Source organism: Pezoporus flaviventris, unplaced genomic scaffold (genome assembly GCF_033815535.1).
Source record: "Pezoporus flaviventris isolate CSIRO_AGI_PZ_B2104156 unplaced genomic scaffold, CSIRO_AGI_Pfla_v1 ptg000066l, whole genome shotgun sequence".
NCBI lineage: Eukaryota > Metazoa > Chordata > Aves > Psittaciformes > Psittacidae > Pezoporus > Pezoporus flaviventris.
In genome coordinates, this window is record NW_026892614.1 from 27,038,461 (window position 1) to 27,061,635 (window position 23,175).

Here is a 23,175-nt window from a genome sequence, read left to right on the forward strand (position 1 = left end):
AATGTGTCTTTTTCTTTTCCTTTTCGTTTGGTTTTTTTTTTTTTTTTTTTTTGAGCCAGCACTGCACCCGTTAAATCGCACTGTGATCCATGCTGGGTGTGCTGGCTGCATGTCTGTACACCTCCTGGAGGCCCTAAGGGCATGCAGGAGCTGCCCTGGGACAGAGTGAGGTCCTCAGCAGCTGGCTCTGAGTAGAGCTGTGTGTGGATTCTGTGTTGCAGTGCACATAATGGGACCCATTTAAAAAGCAAGAAATGCAAATCATTTTGAATTACAGAACGGTTTAGGTCAGAAGGGACTTTAAAGGTAATTTAGTTCCAACCTAGTACCATGGGCAAGGACCAGTTAACACCTATGTAAATCTCTGTTTATGTGACTGTAATTTCTTCAAGTAATTTGTCTTTTGTTAGGGGTAAGAGGTCATAACAGTATTAACACCGAATAACACTCAATGGATTAATTTTACATAACTTCCAACACATGTATGTATCTCTTCACATCTGTATTTTCCTCTGAAAATAACCTAAGCCTAGGATTCAAGGCTTGCAGCTTCAATGAAGGCAAGACATCTTCATTGAAGAAGAGTGAACAAGTGCAGTTTCAAATCCGACAGTGCCATATGTGCAGAAATATTGTAATATGCCATGCTGTAAGAAGGAAATGTGATGTTATGAGGGTGGTGAGGCACTGGCAAAGGTTGCCCAGAGAAGCTGTGGCTGCCCCATCCCTGGAAGTGTTCAAGGCCAGGCCAGACAGGGCTTTCAGCAACCTGGTCTAGTGGAAAGTGTCCCTGCCCATGGCAGGGGGGTTGGAGCCAGATGACCTTTGAGGTCCCTTCCAACCCAAACCATTCTGTGATTCTATGATTCTGTGTTGGTCTTTAAAAGTAATCCTGTGAGCCTTGCTTTTTGTTGCTGTGTTCTTATCAGAAATCTGAAGAATCTACATTTTTGAAAAATTGCATAATACCCAGTAAGTACCCTGTACAGATCTGTGTGAGCAGAGCCTCGTGCTCACGCATGCTTTGCTAAACAGTTCTGAGACTGCAAAGGCTCAGCCAGCTGGGAATCTCAGATCCACACTAGCAGTTATCTCCAGATGGCTGCACTCTTACTTTGTACCAAGCCTTCTAGCATCTCAGTGTTCGCATGTTCGGAATGATGATGTATACTGTTCCACTTGTTTTTTGCCAGAAAATGTACAGGGCATTGTATGAGAAGATTTGACACACGGTATAGCTCTAAGGGGGGGGGGGGGGGGTTAGAAAAGGGGAAAGGAAAAGGACAGGAAAGGAAAGAAATAAGAAAATGCAGCAACAAAAGTGTCAGAGTAATGAATTCAGTCTGACTGGCAAATACAATTTGACTGCAAGTTGTGAATTTCATTGAATTTGATCCAAGAAAGACACAGCTGAGCAATATGCAGGAAGCAATCTTTTCCTAGAAGTATGCGGCTCCAAACCATACAAATTCTTCCACCGGTCATAAAATGTCTGTGCACCACTGAACCTGTGTAATCAGATACTTTTGAGGAGAAAGCGATGTATTGAGACAGTCAACTGAAGAATAACAAAAGCCATCACTGAATGCAGCATTTTGAAAGAAGAAAACCTATGTAATTTGAAGTTGGCCAATGAAGCCCTAGTGATAAGGACAGTTAATCATTTCTGGTGCAGCTGTTTCCTGACATTTCTGCAAAATGTTGTGGAAAATTAATGAAGGTTGGTTCAGTAATGGTTTCAGGCTTGACTAGTGGAAAATATGACAGTATTTCCATCGGCAATTAAGAACAAGCAAGGCTCCTCTTTTTTATTTTTTTTTTTTTTTCCGTAGGGGAAGTGGTATGCACTTTGTACTGCACAGGAAACTGTAGACTTGAGAGCAGCTGTGTGATAGAAACAGGTATGCAGAGAATATGGAGAAGAGCCTGGGCCTTCTTATCACGTGTGTTTCAGTGTAGTAGAACTATCTCTGTTACATACTGGAAAAAACTATAGCTTGTGGAGTATTCCTTTGAGTGTCCAACTCTGAAAATAAATGCCCTTCTTCTCAGTTCAATAGCAAAGCTTGTATAAGTGAGGGTTTCACTGTGATTGTCTTTTATTACTATGATGTCCCAAAAGAATAACTCCTTTAGGAGGGTTTTAAACTGATCTCTGAAGTTCACATTGCTTGCAGCTCGATCTCGGTGTGTATGATTTTCACAGCCGTGCAGCACACCATGGTGAGCACATGTGGTTGCTGCACTCCCTGGGCACAGAGCAGCAGTGTCTCTGCTATATAACTGGCTGGCCACCATGTGACTGGGGTTGATGGGAACTTGTTGGCCTCGTGCAGTATGGACGTGGGCTGTGCATGTGTGCAAGCTCTCTATCATATGTGTGACTGTAGTCTTGCAGATAGCCAGCAAGCATGCGGTTTAGAAACACGAGCATGGCTAGGGGGTACTTTTCCATCGCAGATCAGCATAGTTGAAGGTCACTATAGCAGCTGAGCAGTGGCCTTTGTCCACTCCTTCACCTCGAAGCCTGCAGCATCTGGCAGGCAGCCAGCTGCCGACAGCCTCCTCAATGGCACGCTGGGGTTCCCACTCCTGCCACAGCTCTGCTGTGCTTGAGCTCCTCCAGCTCAGCATGGCTTGGGGAATACTGGATCCACTATTCTGTTAGATAGGCTGTAAGGGACAGAAAGTGGGCAGGAAAGAGGTAACTAGTGCTCTTGGGAGTAAGTTGTGAAGACGAGTCCTGTACTGTCAGTAGAATTAACTTGTTTACTCACTGGCATCTACATTTTATTTTGTGTTTAAAATGCATTAGGGTGAAAATACAGGGCTGGTATAGAAATACTGTAAGTCATTGCAATGTTTAGATGAATGGTGTTCACCTTAACATTGCAATGTTTAGGTGCTCAGTACCCTTCTGTACTGTGAGGGATTGTACAAACCTGCCTAATTTAATAGCTTTTTTGTTTATCTGACTTTCTGAGATACTTTTGAGTCCTTCCATAAATACAATTTGTAACCTGTTTTACTCAGTATGATGATTTATGCTAAAGTGGTTGATAGAAGATGCATTATAATGAATGGTTTACACTTTTCTAATATCATTCTGTAAAGGAGATGTTTGCTCAGTGCTCCTCCTGCAAAATTAGAAGACCCTTAGTGAGCTCACTAAAAATGTCTTACCCTCTGTAATGTTAGCTGTGAAGTGTGTAGTTCTTATTGATGGATTTAAGCCAGTGTAAAGCAGTAGCAGTCAAGCTACATCCATGATTTGTGACCATTCACATAATCACATAAAAGTCAGCTCCATGTTCTTTCTTCCTAGTGCAGATCTTCTATGAGGAGTTTAAGACTCTCAAGCCTGCAGTCCCTAGAGCACGTAAACCTGTTGCTGATGTCAGTGACAGCGTTACCAGTATCAGAGCATTAGGGACAGCTCATATATAACAGCTGTAATTAATCTTGATTTGGGACATTAAAAGATTAATCCTTCAAGCATCCCGTCTGTAAACACGTGTGTATTGACGCTGCAGGCAATACACTGTTGTGCCTGCAGTGGGACAGCTTGTGTGCTGCAGAGTATGCATGGGAGTGAGGGAAAGATGAGGGCTCTGCTTTTGCTGTTTATCTGATGTGGGAAATCCGAGGGTTCTGGCACAGACATGAGCTGCTTTTAAACTTCTCAGCATGAGGGCTGTGCCTACAGCTGCTTAGGAATTTCCCATAAAAGCAATTTGTCAATTGAAAACGGAATTTCCACAAGAACAAGTTTTCCACTGGAAAATCTCCATATTGCTATTTTTATTTTTTTGGTTTTGTTTTCCCATGGAAATCTCTGAATGAAATACTTCCCTTTAAGTCACCTTACTCCATGAAGATCTTTGATAAGCTGAACTGAGCTAAAACGGTTTCAGTTGCCGTTAAGTTGCATATGCCTGTTATGCAGATTGCATTCACCTCATAGCAAATGGCAGTACAAAAACTTCATGCTGAAGAAGTTCTTGTGAGCAGGTCACCTTGACAGTTCTCCATGTTTCACACTGTATTGCGGTCACCCGTGTGAAAAAGTCTACTTTTTCACAACGTCATAGTGAAACAGATTCTAAAACGGAGGCCCCAAGCCCAGGGAAACCAGAGGAGAGTTGGCCATTTGTGATCTTATATCTTTGCTGTTCAAACCCAGTTTCCCAAATTTTCGCTTACTTTTGACTGGTTAATTTAAAACGTCTGTGGGGGCTGTAAAACTTTTGGATTCTGTGTGAGATTAATGGGGAATAAAAAGTAAGTACATTTAAGTGATTGTAAAATTGGCTAAGGTGACATGATCAAAGTAAAGGACTCCCACACACGTCTTGCTTTATTGCCTGCCCTAACAGTCCCTATTGTAAATATATTGTAAATATAACAGACAGCTGGGACATTACTGGAGGTGCCTGGACACTTGGTGCTGAGCATATGGGAAGGGAGAGGAATGATGCTGACACCAGCATCGTTGTGTCACTCAGTGACCTCTTACGGATGAATGTTAAAAAAGAATGAATGCACATAGCACTTTTGCTTTTTAACAATTTGAATAGTTCACCAAGTTTTGTAATAGGTGCTGTGTTCTCCTTACGGTGCCATTATCTCCAGACTTTTATGAATATTTTTCTTTGCCTTGCTGTCCCTCAGTGGTTTTTCATCCTGTTCTCATTTAGACATAAGGCTACTTAAATGAGGCAGTTCTACTTAAAGGACTAAGCCTTTGACTATATTGCATGGTGACCAGCTGGCAGATTTGGTGGTGGTGGCCGGTGGCATGCGGAGAGGGCTATTCTTTTTTTCCTGTGCAGCCTCAAATAAGCCAGTCTCTGTTTCCCTCTTACTTGGATTGAATGCTAGAGCTTACCAAAGATATATTGGATATACTCATAAATGTCCCCGAGGGAAACATCCCCCAGAAGGAAATGGACTGTACTAGAAAGCACACTGGATGACAGCCACTGCCCTGGAGGAAACTCACTATCTACATGAGGCTGATGGTGCAGATTTTTTCACCTCTTGCACACAGGAAGGAGCATGGCAGATGTCTGACTTTCCTTCAGGCAGCCTCCTCTGTGCTTCTCAGAAAGGCACGGGAGTTGTGGTTAAATATTACAGTCTAACCTTTTAGTTGCTCACAGATTGAACAGGAGCTAAGTAACTTTAAACCATTAGCTCCATTTTAAGTATCTCTTTCACGGGACGAAGGGCAGTTGACTCTCAGTCATATCTTCCAAATGAATAACTCGGTTAACATCCCAGGCTACCCTTATCTACCGCAGAGCATAGTGCTAGTGTATCTAGTGAAATAGATAAGTGCAAAGGTCCTCCTCTGTCCCTCGTTCTGCCCCTCGTGGGATTCCTTCTGTTTCCCCTCTTAATTTGTCCATCACAGCTTTCACTGGGCACTGTGAATCACATTTCTGAATGCTGACTGCTAGATCTGAACCTTCTTGCTTCTGGGAGGATGGGAGCGACAGCTTATGAAGAAGTTGCTTGATTGTGAAGTCAGGAGGGCTTTTTGAAAGCTCAGTCATTAGTCCTGCCAGCATCCCTATTCTCACCAGAGGGTGCTGGGAGCCCTCCTTTCCCTGAATCTTTCAGCTTCCCCATTGCTCAGCTGCCCCAGTGGTGCTGAGGACAAAGGTGACAGATCTGAGTTGAAAGAAGAGATGCACATAAGGACTGGTCATTTATTCTTCATATAAATATGTCAAAATTGCCCTAGGAGATGCAAACATAACTCACTTAAATTCAGCTGAACACCAAATAAGCTTTCCATGCTAAGGGCAAAGACTTAATTGTACCTGAAAAGCTGAACACAGTTTCAAAGATAAAACAATGTGACATCCCCATTTCCACCTGTGTGTACTGTCCCTTGGGGATAAAAAATAAAGCCCGCCTCACTTTTAATCCCCTATACTAAAAGCAAAGGTGTTCTTCAGTTATAATTGAAACAGGAGTGTTCATTCACCTGTTAGAATTTAAAGACTTAAGTGAAGGAGGAATCATAGCAATTATTCAGACCATTTGGCAAAAGCCACATTGGTGACAATCAGTTGCTTTGCAAAAGCTACAAGTGGCCTCAGTTCTAAATTTAAGATAGATAGGCAGAAATTGTTCTGTTTAGTGAGTCCTAAAATTTTCCAGCACAGAAATACTTGGGGAAGTATAAAAATGAATTCTCAAATTTTCAAAAGGCAGCTTAAAGGGGAAGGAATGCTTATGTGGAAGTATTAGATAAATGCCATCTTGGTAACAATTTTACCGAATGTAGGGAAGAGTCATACACTTTATGTCCTTGTTGTAAGATTCTTGGAGAAAATACTCCCACTCCGATAGAAAGGCACTGTAAACAGCTCTCCTGCTGCTAGAGTTGATGTACTTTTGAGGATGCAGTGACTCTTAGAAGGAGCGGAGCGCATTGTGCAATAACGTGACCTTATGTTGCATAGACACTTCCAGTTTTGGAATGTGAAATGTCTGAAACTGGGAGTGGGTGGACAAGAGGTGGAGCCAGCCAGGAGGCTGGGTGGCTGTGTTTCTGAGAAACTTTCTTCTGCTGGTGAGTACTGCCAATTTGCCAAACATATGGCTAAAGCCCTGAATAGAGCAGAGTGGAACTACTGAACAACATCAGGTCGCTAACGGATGTGGAGCTATAGGGTGATATTTTGGAAGTTCGACCTGTAAACCTTAGTTGAAAACAAGGCTGAATTCTTACAGACCCAAAACCACAGCCTCCCAAAATGTGTCAGAGGCTCTTGATGCTGCAGCGAGGTCAGCTTCCCTCCCCCCAACCTGTGAGTCAGGACAACTGTTAAAGGAAGCTTTTATTGGAAGTTGTCAATAGAGAGGTAGACAATATGCAGATGTGGAGGACACAGTGGGAAACAGTTTGGATCCTGTGCCTGTATAGATGGTCACCAACAAGGGGAAGACCCATTTTTCTGGAGAGCAGAGGGATACTGAGGAAAGAATAGTATTTGAGCAAGAGGTAGGTTTGCCTGATTTCACCTTCTCTCTAATTATAACTAGGATTCAGAGTCCACTCAAGCTGGTGTTGTATCCATTTCTCAGGGGGACAAAGGCTAAGTCTCTCGTGGGTTAGATGCCCTCGGTGCTTGTCCACAGTTCCTTATGTATCTACTTTTGCTGAAAATCACAGAAAAACAATCTTAGAGCAGCTCAGTTTACCATAGAGAGAAAGAAACCCAAGGAGGAAACAGAAAATACTGTATGGGTGGTAATTTCAGCAGTGTGATCTTCATTTTCAGGCAATGCAGGCACTTTTTGAAATAGAAACTTTCTGTGGGGTAGTCAGGCACTTACTCTTTCCTTTGCTATAAATCCAGACCTGCTCATGGGTGGATCAACACCACTGGGACTTAAAAATGTTAGTGAACCATTTATGTCAGTGTTCCATTTGTAATAGTGCTCCTTTAACTTTTTCCTTGTTGTTGGTTATTGCTGCTGTTACCTGGACTGCTCTAGCAGAGTGTTAGCATAGATGAAATTCCTGTAACAAGCAGCATTTTAACAAGTGGGACCTGTGGTTTTAGCTGTGCTTTTCTTCTAATGCTGGCAGATGCTCTATGCTTTTGAGTTCACTGTTACTGCTACTGGAGAAGAAATACCTTGCAGCAGCTTTGTGATTAAAAAGATACTTCTAGAACTAATTTACAGTGTCAGTACTTTTATTGTTTCGCTCTGAGATTGCTAGCAAAAGGAAAGAGATCCTAGAAACTAACTATAGTTATTTAATTCATGACCTGTTGGAAAAGAAGGTTTTGGTTTCCAATCCTCATAAGCACCTTAGGTGAAAAGCAGGACATGGTCCTGGCTATGCACAAAGCTGACCTACCCAAGCTCTCAGCTGGCTGAGGGCACAGCATTTGAGTGATTTTTCTGAGAGCACCCATGTGGAGTTTTCCACTATATTAAAGGCATAAATATCCTTTCCATTTCAGTGGTGGAATATTTCCATTAACTTTCCCACAAACTGACTCAAACTGCATAAGAAGGTGGGGAAAAAGTTACTGTTCTTTGCACCTTTAATTTTCATATCAATGTTAATATTTAAATTTGAATACGTGGGTGGTGCATTTCATAAGCACACTCAGCAGCACTGTTCATGGAGATGTAAGTATCCTTTTCTTTAAAAAATGAAAAACAACTGGATGCGCTTGTCGTGTTGCTCTGACTGCCAAGCATTCATTAGCAGTCAGGCAAATGGACCTCTTTATGCAGATATGTTTAAGCCCATATGTGGATGTATTCACATAAGGAGTCTGAGTTGGAGAAAGTAAGCTGCTCCTGATAGACTTGCTGAGGCAGGTATCTGCCTGAAATTAAATTTATGTTTTCCATCCACAAAGTGTTCGTTCTAAAGATGGTTGCGAAGGAAAAAGAAACAGAAATACATGTTCTTAAAGCATAAAGCAAGGCAATGTTTTATCCAAGCTCTGTGATAAGCGAAGGAGGGGGCGGACAGACAGTCCTGAGCACAGCAATGTGGGCTCCCAGAAGGTACAGAACTGTAGCTGAGGACTACTGCAACAGACAAAAGTAGCTCCTGGACATCTCAGCAGGGCTAGCTGCCACGTTGCCCTTTGGTGTGATTCAGCAAATCATTTCCCCATTGAACAAGATGCTTCCTCTGCCACCTGCCTGGTTGCCTGTCATCCAGACTTGCTGTAAGCAGCCAGCAGGAAGCGTGGCTGCCTTTCACCTCTGCTGGCCTTTTTTGGCCTTCCTCTGTCCTTTGCCCTTTCTGGCGAGGTCCTGTTGCAGTTAGGCTGCAGGATAGCACATAGCTGCCAGCATCTTCCAGATGTCATGTGAAACTGCAATTCAGTTCACATCAGTTCTGTTCTTGCTTTTTTTTTTTTTGCTAACGGGGTTTACATAGAATATAAAAGCCCAGATTGTATTTTAAGATTATATTTGGCATCCTTGAACAGATCAAGGAGAAAAATAAAGTGTTACCCTGAAGAAAGCTATGAAAAAACTACCAGGCTGATAACTTCTTTGCTTTGAAGCTTTGCTGATCAGAAATCAGAGGCTGAATTTTGGATCAAACGTCCGTAGTGGTTTTGCAATAATATACTTCCAGCTTGTGAAGAAGCAAACAGCAGCTCCTCCAGCTCATTCTAATGAACCAGCAGCTCTTTGTTGGAGCTCACAGGGCAATCAGGCTCTCTGCTAGAAGAGTGGTGTTTGTTACACACTTGCATCTGAGCAGTTGGGGTTATTTTACTCAAGCAGACCTCACTGATCCACAATTAAAATGGCATTTTCATCTCACATGTAGAGGTTGAGAAAAAGCTTTTGAAGATCTTAGTTGCTCTGATGAACTTGGTAGAGGAACAAAATCGAGCAAGGGTCTTCTGTTGTGGCAGTTGGGTCATGACGAAGATCGCAGGCTACTTCATTATTGCTAACATGTAGGTGGCCTTACTCATGTTTTAAAATCCAAGAGAGGAGCTGTGACTTTACTGACACCTTGGAGGGGAACAGAGTCAGTCCTTTGCAAAAGCAAGGTCACATCATCTGTGCCATGTGCAATACACACTAAGAGCCCTTTCCTCTCAGCTGCTTTGAAGTTACAGGCTCCCTCTTTCTGGCAGGATCAGATCTGAGTGATGAGGTCACCCTGGGTTCGGGCAACTTAAAATCTGTCTGTAATTTTTTGCACCCATTTGATTATGGTATTTATAGCTCATTTCCGCCTGTGCTTTCTCTTCAGATTAATAGTTACCAGCAGCCTTCCTTGCTGGTAATGGTTCAGCTCTGAGGGATACACTGGGTGTAATTTGGAGGGTGATTAGGGTGAGATCAGCTCCTGAAACCCGAGTTAGGTTAATAATGAAACCTGAGTTTTGTTAATAATACATTGTAATTATTACTGCTGGCAGGGCGGGTATCTCGTATTTCTCATCTTTTAGCTTGAGGATCATAGTTACAGTGATCTGTTCGACTTCTCAGCCATTCCGCCCCCTTGGGACACTGCAAAAGTGCCCCAACTCCTCCACCAGATTTCCATTTGTGCTTTCCTGGGTGCAGGTGTCAGTGCATTACACAAGCTGGGAGGCAGAGAGGCCGAGGGGAGGATACATGATCAGCAGTGGAACGTTAATAATACAACGCACCTAATTGGACCTGCCCTTTCTCACAGCAGTGAGGACATATGTCAGTGCATAGCAGGCGCCAGGCCCGTGGCAGCCTGCTCCCACCTCCTACAGGTCTTCACAAGGATAAAAAATTGCTTTATGAGCTGAGCAACTTGCCCACCGTAATTGCCAATAAAGCATTAATCCTCACCTTTCGTGGTCTGCACCTATTGCTCGCACCTTGGAGATGCCAGTCCAGGCCGGAGAAGTGACATAAATCGTGGTGTGTGTTACGTGTTGGTGACTGGGAGGGGAGTGCATGCCAGTGAAAGCAACGCTGCACAGGGAAAGGAGGGAGGGAGCTGGACAGGAAAAGCGACCTGAGGCAGGATGTAGGGAGATAGGAGGTAGCGCAGCCCCTTTTTACTTAATGCCATATCTTCTTACTGCCTCACATGGCTCCTGTTGCAATCTCCCTTGCTATCATCCCTTGCTGGTGCTCCCTGCTTCCATTTGTTTGCCTGTGGTGGGGTGTCCCTACCCAGGGAACAAAGTCAGCAGTGCTGTCACCAACTGTAAACTTCCATTGTGTGAAAAGTGACACTGTGGCAGTGCTGTCCCACCTGAGGTGCAGGCCGCCTGTGTGTCTCATCTCCCACCCCACTTGAGCTGCATGCTGGTGGAGGCACAAGTTAGGGATGGACTTGCATTTGGGACAATAATTTCCCAACACCTACAGTTTTAAACACTGGCTGATGAGGTAATGGCCTTAAGCTGCTCCAGGGGAGGTTTAGACTGGATATTAGGAAAAATTTCTTCACCAAAAGGCTGGTCAGGCATTGGAGAGGCTGCCCAAGGAAATGGTGGAATCACTGTCCCTGGAAGTGTTCAAGAGCCATGTAGACAAGGCCCTTAGTGACATAGTTTAGTGGTGGACTTGGCAGTCCTGGGTTAATGGTTGGACTTGATGATCCTGAAGGTCTTTTCCAACTTAGTTGATTCTGTGGAGAAAGTCCATAGCAGGAACTTAATGAAGAGAGCTACTATCCTATTATGTTTTATTTCTGCTCGTTTTAGTTGAAGAAGTCTGCTCATTGCAGGGGGGTTGGACTAGATGACCTTTGAAGGTCCCTTCCAACACAAACTATTTATGTTTATTTTATGTTTATTAAGCAAAGGTTGTATGGTTATCTTACCTCCGTTGTGACCAAGTGTTGTATGTGACACAGAAAACAAAGGGTTTGTACTCTGGAACCCCCAGTGGCTTTGTACCAGCCCAGCAGATCCTTATCATGGCTCAGGCGGCAGAGAAGTCTACGCAAAGGCAAGCTGGCAGTGCTGGAGCCCCTGGGGAAGGAGGGAGGTGGCGCTGAACAGGGCTGGCTGGATGTGGTCATGCAGCCCCTTGCACTGCTCTGCCCTGACCTGTGACTGCCCCATCCATCTCTCTGCTGTGCCAACCCAGCACGGAGTGCATCTGACTGAAAAGTTACCATTTGTTTCCCTCGGGTTACTCTTGGGTCAGCCCGTTCCTTGGTTGAAGTTGAATTTGTGCACGGGTGGAGCTTTCTCTTGTGGGGCCGCTGAAAGCCTAAGGCCAAAGGCCCATGTAGGTGTAGGGGGCTGAGGTGGCCTCTTGGCTGTTGCAGGCCCTCTGGGGCAGTGCCCCCGCAGCCCATGGGGAGCTGGAGGGGCAGCCACCAGGCTCTGAAGTTGAATAATATACTACTGGTACTTGAACAGAATTTCTGGGTGGTGGGGATAGGCTGAGGTTCTGATCGATATGCTCTTAGCCTTATAACTCAAGAATGCCATGGTGGTTGAGGGAATATGATACTGTCTCATTAACTTTATGTAAATATGCTGCCAGAGTATGGTCTTAAGTATTTAAACCTATTAATAATTATTTTTACTTTCATATTTCCTCTAATATAATAACATTTACTCTTCATTTCAGAGGAAAATTAAATTGTCTGAAGAATAATAATCATCAGCTGATTTGTCTTGCATCACAATGTTTATCTATTCTAGTAAAAAATCAGTGACTATTAAATTTGCTGCTAAGGCATAGGATGAAAAGACAAAATTATGATGCTGAACAAAGAATGGTTGCATCAATGGGAATTAACCAGAGCATATCAAGGAAAGAGCATACTCTCAATTTCCCACTGGATTTAATGTTACAAATATAATCTTATTAAGTTACTTTTTTTTTAAATCTTAAAATGAGAAGAAAATAAAAATTGTAATGTCAGAATGATCGTTTTAATTGAATTCTGCATGTGAAGTTGGCAGTTTCTTACAGTGGGCTTTTTTTCTTCTTGTAAATGAGAGTAAAAGTCTGGTATAAATCTAGGCATTTTTGTTTAACCCCCGCCCCAGGACGATTGATGTGAGGTATATGGAGCCACATAGGAGGGCTGCATAATAATGAACAAACCCTCATTTAAGCATCAGCCAAAGGAATCATGATATTAAATAGAAAAACCATAATTGTGGAAAAGACCGTTTCCTTGCACAGCTCATGGGGGGGCACTAGAAAGTTGGCATGTGTATTACTTCCAGTAGTAATAGTGCAGTTATGTACTTTAAATAGTTGCAGACATCCTTAAGAGCCCTTGGGACCTGCCTTGCCTTCTCATTTTATTTAGGGGGAGTGAAAGAGAGATCGCTGGGCATCTCTGAACATCTATGCTGAACGCAGCTGTGGCTCATCCTGTTGCAATTAGACCTGTGAAAGTTGCAGGACTACTGACATAGTTGAGGAGAGGGCTCAAAGTGTGGTCAGCACCATGAGCAAGGCTGGCAAGTGCCAGTGACACAAGCCCTCCTGTTCCTGAGTGGGAGGCAACCCTTGGCTGCAGCCAGAGAGATAGCACATGGTGTCTGAGCACTGAGCACTCACTGCGGTGACATACACAGAGTGCATTCATTAATTCTTCTAAGTACAGGTACTTGGGAATCAGAAATGCAAATGTGCGGTTGGAAGCATTTCTTAATACTGTTGATAAGATACTAAACTCTATCACTTGGCCAGACTGTCATTTATACTCGTGCTGCTTTATTAGGCAGCCTTAAATGGGACTAAATGATATTCACACCCTCCCTAAAAATCTCATTTGTGCTGGTAAAGAGATTTGAACTGGCTTCAGAGTAGGTGGCACTTGCAGAACAGGGCTGTAAAAGTGCAACTGCATCTTATGAGGTGCATTTGCACTTCTTGTCTGCTATGTGTGTGGCATACACAGTTGTGGGCACGAGTTGCAGTTGCACATGTGTCTGCCTCTGGTGGGGCGCAGTCTTCTCTTTAGGGCAGTGCTGGCTCAGGCAGCAGAGCTGGCACAGGACTTGTCCCCAGCTGTGAGGGTCTCATTTCAGGTCCCTGGAGAAATTTACTTTCTTTTTGAGAAGCAGCTCTGTTTTTAACTCTGAATCTGTTACCTAGTCTGATGGGTTGTATTAGGATGTCTTAATAGCAAATTCTCATCTATTTGTTACATGATACCAGGGTGCAAAAGCCATGTGAAAGATCTACCTGGTCTTTTGACATTTAATCTTTTCATGCTATCAGTGAAAAAGGAACAATTTCAAAATCTGAATTTTCCCCTGTTCTCAAGTTTCTCAAGTTATGTTTAGAAACAGGAAGCTGTTTTGTATAAAGGTAAGATTGTGTTTTTGACAAGAAAAGTTGGTGTTAGACCAGCTAAATATACCCACGCAGCAATACTCAGCGGATAGTCCTGGCTATTTTTAGGCTTTATTTTTGCCTCTCTATTTATTTATTTTGTTTTTAGTGACACCTCCTCTGTACCTTCAGCTCATAGTGAGGCACCACTTCCTGCGCCGGTATGAAACTTGCAATTACAGGAGGAGTCAGTCTTGTCAGGTGTCATTTACCAGGCATTGCAGAGGGCTGGTTTCAGGGAAGGAAGAGCAAGGCTTAATAAAAAGAGAGGGAGAAGCATTCTCTTAATAATTTGCCCTTTGCATCAACAGAACCTTATCTGATCACCCACACTCATCTGGCTGCTGACGCTGTACTTGCTTCATTAGTATGAGCTATTTTTACACCTTTTGTGTCTTTTGAGGAACTGAGTGGGCCTGCTGGCATGTAGTGATTCACCAGCTCCAGAGGAACAGGGTGTCCTCCAATCCTGCAAGGGGGAGAGAAAGAGAGACACAGGGGGAAGAGTTCAATTGAACAAGCAAGTTGATTAATTGTCTTAGGTGATCTGAGAGCTAAAACATTGCACGTTAGTCTGAAGAAGTATAGTCTACATGCTTTTGGTTTGCCATGCAGTTTTTCAGACTGTTAGCAGCTGTCCCAAGGAACATTTAGTACTTAATTAAAGTGTAGCTCAGCAAACATAAAGCCCTATATGCTTGTGTGCTTGTGTGTGTACTCTATGTGTTCATTTCCCTGTGTGTAAAGGGGATGTGGACATTTGGGAGTTAAACTCTGTAAAGGTCATTTCCAACACAAACATTCTATGATTATATGTTGGTGATGCTTTCTTTTGTTTGTAGTATAGAAGCGTTGTTGGTGTTATCACAAGCACCCAGAGGACTTTAAGGCCAGGTTGTTAGCTGATTTCACTTCCACTTGTAATAATGGAAAGACAACCAAATTTGGTGGAATCTGCCAAGCATGAGGAAGGGGATCCCTGTATGAAGCTGTCTGGAGTTTTCTAGAGCTGAGCATCTGTTGCTTTCACTTTCAATAGATCGTCAGCCCTGAAAATGTCCTCTTAGAGCCTGCTGAGCTCTTGTGTGTGAAATTAGGATTTTTGCTCTTCTTACTTTGACTTTTCCTGGGTAGGAGTGATTTGGCATCCAGTTGTGTCACTCAAGTATGGGATGGTGGTTGCATGTTGCAGGTTTCCTTGGAGTAGTTTCCAAAGTTGGTATGATGTGTATGAAGCTTTCATGCATATATGAAAAGGTGCTGTTTGTATTAGGAATGTCCTCTAATACTCTACTCTGGTCTAATCTTGTCTGATATAAAGTCATCGTGAAACCTGAGCAGTGTCTTTCCCAAGAAATGTTATGTGTTTTACTGTGTTGTGCCTATCGAGAATCTGTAACTGAGCTGTCAGCTTGGCCTGTAGGTCAAATATCAGCACAGGCCTGTGGAATAACAGGTTGTATGTGCAGATTCAGGCATTTTGGTAGACCTGAATCTTTTCAGAGGTGTTAGCTCAGGAGAGTGATGCTCTTGTTAATAAACACAGTTGAATTGTGTTTTGTAGAAAGAAACCTAACTGCAAAGTGTGGAATTTCATGTATACCTATAAAATGCAGCAGAAAGTATATGCATATTTTACTGACTTTTTAAAGATGTGTTCTGACTTAATTGAATATTTTGCATACTGACTTCCAATGCTTCGTGCAATAAAAACAAGGAAGTTAATGGCCAGCGTTATTTTAAAGGGCTTTTTTTAATTCTTTTTTTTTTTTTTTTTTTCCATCAGGCATCCTGAGGGTTATAAAGAAATCAGTGTCCTTAAATGTGCAGTCATAGTAATGTATCTTATATTACCACTGTAGTGGTGAGAATCACAGAATAATTGGGTCGGAAGGGACCTTAAAGATTATCTAGTTCCAACCCCCCACCATGGACAGGGACACCTTCCAGTAGACTAGGTTGCTCAAAGCCTCATCCAGCCTGGCCTGGAATACTTCCAGGGATGGGACATCTTTAGACAATACTAAATATCTTTAGGCAATACTAAGCGACTAGATGTGGTACAGCAAAGTGACTGTATTGAGTAACTAGTTAAAATGGAATATTTGGGCTTTGCAGAGTTGGACTGTTGTGACATCTGTGCAAAATACAGGATTTGGGTCTTACTACCTGTCCTGGGTTCATTTGAAACCATGGCACTACCTAATCTCAGTTTAGCTTTAACAAAGTGTTCAGATTGTATTGTAAGAAAACTGATGTGAATGCCCGTTCTACTTCGGGTGCAAAAAAATCGGGAAAAAGTATGGTAAGAACATGCTACTGATGTTTAGCATACCTCTGTTTTTGTTTCGACATGTGGTGACCACAGGCCTTAGTAAACAATCACAGGTTTTAAAATAAGCTCCTAAAATAATCGGTGTCAGTGAAAAACAAACACAAGCTCAGATACTGTAAATGTCTTCCTATGTAATTCTTCCCTTGGTGAGGGCATTTGTCAGAGACAGTGCATTTGCTCATTCAAGAAAGTGTTTGAAAGACACTGATATTTTCATGTGGTGTGCAAGTGGCTTCTTCTGACATGGTGTGAAAGGAGGCATAGCTCTTCGCAAAATCTGCCATGGTTGCATAATTAGGATTGTGTAACTTCTAAACTAAAAAAAACCTTACTTCCCAGAAAATTCCGTGATATTTTCACCCTAAGATGAAAATGCTAGGCAAAGCCCTGGTATTTGTCCGAAATTTCCATTTGGCAACAGAATAATAATTACTTTGCACCTAAAAGTGATGCAATGTTTACACATAATTTGATATCTTTTTTCCTGAGGAAACCTGGGGGAAAGCTGTATGTCTTAGCGGCTACTTACCAGCATAGGTTTGTTCTTCCCAGAGGCTGCCTAAGGTTGCAGTTCTTGTGTGAAAATGAAGAGGCATTTCAGCCTTTGCATATAATTTCAGTTAGGAAAGTTCTTATATTTGACAGCTGTAGCAGTTTGAACTCTACAGTGACACTGTTCCTACCCTTCTTACTGTAGATGATGTTTTATAAATCTAGAAATTACTACAAACTGTGTATATGGGTGTCTTGCTCTTTGCATGCACTTTATCTTTCACAAGTGATGCTTAATTCATAATTTAATTAATTGTCCTTTATAAGGTGAGAAATTTCCCTTTCTGATTAACACGTTTCTTTGTGTTGAATTGAGAAAAAATTCTTTAATCTCAGTAATTTTCACCACTTCTTGCAAATGCACAACTTTCATTGCAGTCCCAGTGGCATCATACAGCATCATTGATTAGTGTCCGAGCCTTTGCTTGTCACGTATTTTAGATATTTAGCTTTTTGGGGGCTACATAATGCCCATTTGTTTACATTACAATAGTTTGGGACCATCAGCAGGGCCAAAAGCTCCATTTCTTTTCTACGCTTAAGGTGTGAAAAAAGTAATCATAGAAATAGTGATTAGAAACTATCTCCCACTTGTATATTTTTATGGAGTTGAGTTTCTGCTGATGAAAAGAGCAGCCCAAGAATTAAGAGCTCATTTGTATCAGCACTGCTTTGGATGCTACTATACATTGTTAATGGATATTTAGTTAATACTGTTTACTTATTACTTAACTCACCCTTGGGAGGAACTCATTCTTCTGCAGGTTAGGACAAATGGGATTAGGCATCATATAAACCTAACTTCAGCCATCAAAATAGTGTTTAAAGGGGGCCTTAATGGTGAGCATCTGTTTCTCATTGTTCTTTGCAAGGGAGATGCTCTCACCTTTTTAAGTCACTGCGTAATATGACTCAAGAGAAACTGAGGAGTGGGGTAAAATGACTGTGAAATCTTTGTTACCTTCTGAAATTTTAATAACACTGAAAGTGCTGTCTGTCAGATCTGCCAGTGCTCTGCCATCACATTTTAAGGTCCACTTGGGAAATGATATATTGGTATTTTACTCACCGATTTTCATTTTTTTAACTTGCTCCCCAGGGAAATAAATTGCAGTGTGATATTAGCAGTGTACATAATTGTCTTGTTTAGTTTCATATCTGAATAATTTCAATCTTTTACTTTTGTGTAGAGATAAATTCAGGATGTTGCACTGGAAGCGGTCTGTCAAAAGAGCTAGATCTTGTATTATCTGACATGCTTAAGCACCTCTGACAAACTCTTACGTGCAGTTCAAGGAGTAGAACTGTGATTTGTTTGCAGGCTTCTACCTTTAAAGGAGGAAGTGTTTAAGATTAATTTGGTTCCTGTGTAGCTTTTTGTCTCTTTCTTTTTTTGTCTCTCTCTTTTTTATATATATATATATACATATATAGAGTCATCCTGTGGAAATAAGAGTGTTTAGGTGTTTAGTTGGACTTTGGCAACATGAAAGCTTTTCTTGTATATTCTTTCCGTCTGGTAGTAGTGTGTACATTGCGTATGATGCTGAGATAGGAAATAGTGATGTACTTTAAGTGAGCAATCCTTGTCATTATAGTGAAAAGGTCAGTGTTAAGGCATTTCTGCTGTAGGCTTCTTCAATAGCTTCTTAAAATACATTCAGCTTGAGTTTAAGTTTTTTGGATGGTGCTATTTTTCTATAGAGACTGGCAGTTTAAAATTATATTTGAGATACTTAACTTAGCAAAAACTGAGTGTTTTGCTGCAGCTGTGCTCTAAGCATTCATGATGCAAACCAGGATCTTTTAAAGAAAATCACTTTTGTTTTCTTACTAATCTGTAATTGAACATATATTGCAATACGTTACAAGTTTCTCTGTAGACCTCTTAGAGGAGTTGGATTAATTTATTTTCACCTTGTAACAAATAACCTCAGATATTTAGTGTGCAGGATGCAAGAGCCTAAACCTAAGTGATGCCTGATTTTGTTGATTCCTATGAGGACTAAATCTGGAATTATGTTCTTGGATTTTCAACTCATTGCTTCAGATTCATACCAGCGAAGTGTAGAGCAGAATTTAGCTCTTACTTTTACTTGCTGTTAGAATAATTTGTCTCCTTTTAGTTGCTCTGAGTCAAGCCTCGTATCAGTTCAGAGCTCCTTCAAGTCAAATGAGAGACTTTTCAAACAATTCTGATTTTTCTATAAAGTCACCACAGAAGGGATGGTGTGTGCCTGACCGCTGGTTCAGTAGGATCACATTCAGAGGAAAGGAGGGTCTTGTTCTTCACATCGTGTATCCATTGACATTTATATGAAATGTCTGAGGAAAGTAAAAGTTCCTACAGTTAAAGTAAATGGCTGTTAGAGTACAACTGATATGATTATTTATTTATTTTTTAAGTTGGTTTCAGCATGTTTTTAAGCAAACAGGTTCCAGTTATTTTCTTCAACTTACTCAGATAATGGTCTCAGATAATAGTTTGAATTAACTGAATTAACAAGATTAAGGTGAGTTTGGTAAAGCCTTAAAATGACTTAAATAATCAATACTACTACAGCTATCTAAAATGCACTGTTATATGCCGTCTCTCAATGGCTGAGATTCTAGAATAGTTCTCAAGGGGTAATGGGTTCAAACTTAAACAGGGAGATTTAGGTTAGATATAAGGAAGAAATTTACTGTGAGAGTGGTGCAGCATTGGAACAGGTTGCCCATAGAAGCTGTGGGTGCTCCATCCCCGTCAGTGTTCAAGGCCAGGTTGAATGGGTCTTTGAGCAACCTGGTCTAGTGGAAGGTGTCCCTGCCCATGGCAGGGGGGTGGGAAGTAGATGATCTTAAGGTCCTTTCCAACCCTAACCATTCTGTGATCCTGTGAATATGAGAATATTGAATAAATATGAGCCAGATTTGGTGCAACCTCTAAAATAATAATTACATAAATCAGGATGCCAGGTTTTATACCACTTCTAGTTTTATGTGCACAGATTCTGTCCTTTGAAACCTGCAACTACCAGGGGTACAAATGTGCATTCATAGAAACCTTAGAGTAAAGCCTGAAGTCGGTATTCGGTCGCAGTAAGCTCGCAGTCTATCCTTGATGCGTCTGTAACTGGATCCTCTCAGTCAGTCCCCTCAGTTCCTGGCTTGTGGGGGAATCCTTGTGAGCACAAGTGTTTACCCAGCATAGCAGTGGAGAACACATCCTGCCCTATAGCTTCTCTTCAAGAAAGCTTATTAGAGTTTGTTTGATCATTTAATAGTAAATTCACAGTGTGCTATGTGTACTTGTGGAGCAGTATTTGGTTTTGTATTGAATAGCACTTTTAAATCACATTTAAAAAATTACATTGTAGTGATTAGTGCAGCTGCCCAAATTTAAAAAACATGTGTTACTCTAAATGTTTCAGAGTATTTTCAAAACTGTAATTCTCTGACTGGTTTTGGAGACTGTCAATATATTCAATAAAGCACTGAAACCCAGAGGGTAGGTAGAACATCTGGGGTGGGATTAAATGAACAAATTAATGTCTTCAAATGTGAAGAGTTAACAACAGCAACTGCAATATAGAAAGCAGTAAATTAAATTAAATACACCTAATGTGTTTTAAAAGGGCTGCCTTCTTGGAATTGCATGTGTAAAAGGATGTCTTACAACTCCTGCCAAACTGCACAAAATCACAGGCATCCTTGCATTCCCCAGGAATTCAAGAGTGCCAAGTGCCAGTGGTTGACATAGGAATTTACAGTCATTCCTAGAGGTGTTCAAATAGACAGGTTAGAAGTCCAGCTACAAAACCACAGTCAAATGGGACCCCTAGCCAGGGGCTGCTGGAAATGCAAAGAGAATCTCTCTGGTCAAGAACAGGAAGCCTTTTTTACAAAGCTGGTAAATTTAAGCAGTGTTTCTTCTGCCTTACCTTTTTAGTAAGTACAGTTCAAAGACCACAGGTGTGGTGTTAAGCAGTATAAAAAAGCTTTCAATTGGTTGGGTAAAATGCCAAAACTTATATACCCTAAAGACTGCATTTTTTCTGTCATGTCGGTGTATAACATTCTCAGTCCAGGAATGAATATATAACCTTGCAAAGAAGGATGAACAAATGCTTACCTACCTTCATGCCTGTTAAATCCTTCAGTTCAGAGACGCACACTGAATACTGGTTGAGTGGCCTTCATCAGGCTTAGTCCACCTATGGCTTTGCCTAAGTAGAAGAAGCTGTAAATCCATGTTTTATTAGGATTCTCAGTTTTTTGTTTGGTTTGTTTTTTGTTTTTTTTTCCACTGGGATGTCAACACCAAATAGCTCTTTGGGGAATATCATTAATGGGGCAGAGGGAAATGTGGGATAGGACAACAAGCCAGATGTGTGCTGTCTTTCTTCCCAAAAGGCCAAGGCAATTTTCTTCTCAGTGGCAGGTGGGGAAGAGCTCAGAGGTGGCCTTTTTGTTGTAAGGCTGCTTGGTTGCTGGGCTTATCCCAGATATAAACTAGACTTGCCTAATAAGGGTCTTGGCAGAGGTCTGTGCAAGAGTGTAAGGATTTCATAGGGGCCACTGCAGATTGTTTCTGCTAACGCTTGCCCTATAGAATACAAATTCTTCAGGGGCCAATTACTGTAGGTTTAGGACGGCTTTGTGCTGGCAGAGCTGGACAGAAAAGATTTAAAACAGGGCTGGAACTGACCCTTAGTCCTTACGCTAGAGTCAATATTTATTCTGTATGGTGCACTCAGGATTTAGCCTGGAAGACATACACTTCCAGTCTGTTCACTTGCAAGAGTTGTAATATGAGCTACAAACTGAGAAGTAGTAAAAGTTGTATTTTGCCAAATTTTATTTTAAAGCTGTTGAGTGTAACCATTTTAATGGTCTGAAAAAGGGGAGGAAAAAAAAAAAGAAAAAAAGGAAGGAATAATCTTGGAGCAGTCAACCAGACATACGTCCCCTGCATGCAGCTCACAACGGCACCTTAGGAAAAAGAGCAACAGGATAATGCTCCTTTCTAGAAAGTTTTAAAAGCCTTGATTTAGTAGGTGCATTTGACATAAATACAGCTCCTGGTTTCCTAGTAATCTTATGTTCAAAGTTTTCACTGAAGTAAAATGTCCTGGTTTAAAGCAGGCAGATAGTGCAGTTAGTGTGGCTGGGGGAGCTGGCTCCTGGACCACATTCCTACCGGGAAACCTGGCTTTGGCCCCCAGCCAGGCAGGACTTTGCACCTCCTGTCAAACGATGTGCTCAACGCAACTCCCATCCGGCTTCTGATCTGTGTAGGTGGGCTCCTCTTTGTCACTCCAGTGGAGCTGAACCTTGCCAAAGTTATTAAACAAAACATGCATTTTTATCATCCTTACTTCCTTAGTTTTAAATACATAGTACTTCAAATATAGGGCATTTCTGTGTGTTGAATAGTATAGGTCTGGTGGAGAACAATATGCAAAACTATATATATGGTGTTTTCTAAAGGAGAAGCATTAATTGGTGGAAAATGGAAGTCTGTTGTTGGCTTAAGCTAGGCTGTGGATGCAGGTGGATGATCTGGAGGCTTGACTGGAAAAAACAGAATGCACACTAGCTTTGCAGTGTCTTTGATTTCTCCAGGTAGGCCAAAGTACCGTTCGTGGGGGAAATGGGGTGGGAAGAGAGAAGAAACCAAGAGCTGTCTTTGACAGTATGGATGGCAGCTCAAACCAAACCAGAAATTATTATGTTGGTTCTGGAAAGGGATTTATTTTCCCCAGGGGAGTGACTCTGACCAAACCTAAGCCACCAATAATCCCTGTAATTAGTTTATACGTGTTTCATAGTGTAGGTTGAAAAATTGTATAGAATGTTCTGCAAATAGCAGGACACAGAATGGCTCGAACTCTGTAATGGACGTCTCTGTCCAGAACAGAAAACTGTTGGAAGTATATTAGCATCATCTTTTGCTCACAAAAAACGCAGTGCTGTTACATTTCCATGACTGGCAGATTTCTTCCCTAAAGATACTGTCAGTAGAGGGTGTATGGAACAGAAAGAATACTCCCATCTTCTAGAAGTTTCTTCTTCACCACTTGCAAAGTTGTCTAATAAGGAGTAAAGTATTTTTCTTTGAAGGTGGCTAATTACTTTATGCTCTCCCGATGAGGAATATTCCCTCTCTTCCTTGCTTCTGCTTCTCAAGATACACATTTTCCTTTACATCTGTGCTTGTACACTGGCATCATTATTGACATCGATGATATTGTTCTTGCTCCCTGTTTTCTGTGCCAGTCTTTTCAGTGATACTGAGATTAGCCTGTGGTCTGGTGATTGTCAGACAAGTGGCAAATCGTGGCAGTCATGGAAGTCTTTGGTCTGTAGGTTTCTTCTTCGAGAAGGCAGCCATACATTCTTGAGTAGTGTCCCACTGGTGTTAACTGATTTGGAAATCTACTTGCATTTTACTACATTTCCTTGTACCTGCGTGGTGACACCCTGAC

At 41.7% G+C, this 23,175-nt stretch overlaps 1 protein-coding gene across 6 annotated transcripts in view; it reads left to right on the forward strand.

Annotated features, from left to right (window-relative positions):
• The window catches only part of HIVEP2 (HIVEP zinc finger 2), a 104,703-nt gene that overhangs the window by 55,787 nt on the left and 25,741 nt on the right, over positions 1-23,175 (forward strand). The window contains exons 1-2 of one of the 6 annotated variants that reach the window (XM_061471689.1): positions 1,266-1,720; positions 1,833-1,901. The exons of 4 other annotated variants lie outside the window; for them this stretch is intronic. The gene's annotated coding sequence lies outside the window, so the exon portion shown is untranslated. Of the gene's footprint in view, positions 1-1,265; positions 1,721-1,832; positions 1,902-23,175 lie in introns of those variants that run through there. One more of the 6 variants, XM_061471687.1, reaches the window with a different exon arrangement.